We start from the raw sequence: 2,220 nt of genomic DNA, 5'->3' as shown, positions 1-2,220 counted from the left end.
CGCTTTGATTTAAACTCAAATGTATAAAGTCCAGGATAATTATTAGTATTAATAACAAGTGGAATATAATTACAGATAAAGCAGCATTTTAAACTACAGTCTATTTTAAAATATTCTAGCCAATCAATTTAAAAACGAATCAGAAGGACAATTGTCTTAAAATACATAATATACTAATGCTGAAGTTGGAAGACACATAAAATCTGAGTAGGTTTACAAGCGTAAAAGCAGTTGAATCCGTAGCTGCAAGCCTGGTGACAACCACAACCCTACCCCACCCGTGAACACTCACACACACCTTTCTCCAAGGAAGACACATAAACACTCAGGAAGCAGGAGGGGAACATAGCGCTTAATGTCACCATTCATTAGAAAAGTGCAGCTCAAAGCTACGATGGATGACTACCGACTACCGTGTAATCAGAAGAACTGAACATAGCAACTGCGGGGGAGAGGGTACAGGTATTGGATCTCCCTGTGTGGGCTTTGTGGGCAGGGCTGTTGAATGCTGCAGGCATTCTAGGAAAGTTTTAAGCTTCTCCAAAATGACTCAGATCTACCATACAGCGCAGCACCTCCTCCACGCCTCAAAACACACCCAGAGCTGAAAATAAGAACTCAGGAAGACACTTGTATGCAAATGCCCTCCGCAGTAAGTTCCCAGTGGCCGTGAGGAGGCAAGCGACCTGCCCGGCCCCAGACACTTGTATGCAAATGCCCTCCGCAGTAAGAAGTTCCCAGGGGCCGTGAGGAGGCAAGCGACCTGCCCGGCCCAGATGAATGCAGCAGCAAACAGTGGCAGATCTGCTCCACGGTACGTCGCTGTTTCTTCATACTTGTACCTCTTCTTGTCCTTCTCTTAAACACTTGGTCATTGTTTTGTTGTTTGTTGTTTGTTTTATATTCTCCATCTGAATGTTGTACTACCAGGAATTCCTAGGTATTTAATAACGTCCTCTGGTTTGTCAGTTGACTAGAGAATTCTGGCTTGCATTGTCTAATTTGGGGTTTGGAACTTCAGTAGATATACCTGTGAACATATTGAACTCTTAGATGAAGGTGCAGTCCCTCCAGAAAAGTTTTGTGCTGGCTCCTGAGAGAAACAGTAGCCTGAGACCACTGTTTAAAATGTGTCACTGCAAGCAGGGGTCCTGGAACCCCAGTAAGGATCTGTGGTTATTCAGAACTGGGCTGCGGAGGGGTGCGTGTGGGGAAAGCTAGCAGCACTTCATCTCCGTGTACAGCCTGCCGCATCCTGCCTTTACGCCCGGGCTCCACCTCCTGTGGCAGTGGTGTCACCTGTGGCACGCGTGCCACAGCAGGCATGTAGAGCCCTCGCTAGAGGCACACAGGCCCAGTCACCCCAGCAGCCTCGCGTCCGATGACAGCTGCTTTGGCTAAGCCGGAACCTCAATACTCAGGGTTAACAGCGCTGTTGGCACTCTGTGATAAGTAAGTGGGTTTTAGTTTGCAGTCTGGGCACTGGTTTTCCAAGAGGTTTGCCACTGCTTTCCTTTCAGAAGGGGCAGGCATTAGAATCTCACAGGAGCACAAACTCTACTGTGAACCACATACAATAACCTAGGTTGCACAATCCTTTATGAGAATATAACCCAGAAACCACCCCACCCCCACCCTCTGGCCCATGGAAAATTACTCTTCCATGAAGCCAGGCCGTGATACCAAAAAGACTGGCAACTGCTGGCCCTGAAAGACGCAGGCAGCCTAAAATTGCAGGTGAAGTGTGCGGCTCAAGCCAACAGCTGTGAAGGCCCCAGGCAACCCTTTCCCATCCCATACAGAATGCAAAACGAAGGAAATAAGTGTTCTTGTTATTGCTCCACTCCAAAATCAGGTATCAGGTAGTCCCTCTCAACTTTAAGGCTGGATGCTTTTACCTATGACAGCTTTTCTTGTACTATTCCTTTGGTAAATTCTGCCTTTGCAATTTTCTTTTTTTTTTTTTTTTTTTTTCTTTCTCTTTCTATAATAAGTATTGAATGCTTAGCCCAACACTCTTTTTTTTCCATAATTTTATTGAGAGACAAATAGCAATGAGACAGTTTCAAATCAAATTGGTAGGACAGTTTCAGTAATCAACACATTGCATACTCTCTTCCTAGTGGTTATTTGCTGTACAAGATGCAAACATGATATCCTATTTACAAACACTATTAGAACAAATCCCTCTATTCATTAAGAGAATGTAACTATATATCT

This window comes from Octodon degus, unplaced genomic scaffold, assembly GCF_000260255.1.
Source record: "Octodon degus isolate 3935 unplaced genomic scaffold, OctDeg1.0 scaffold00006, whole genome shotgun sequence".
Lineage (NCBI taxonomy): Eukaryota > Metazoa > Chordata > Mammalia > Rodentia > Octodontidae > Octodon > Octodon degus.
The sequence above is the reverse complement of the archived record's forward strand: the minus strand, read 5'-3'. Positions refer to the sequence as shown.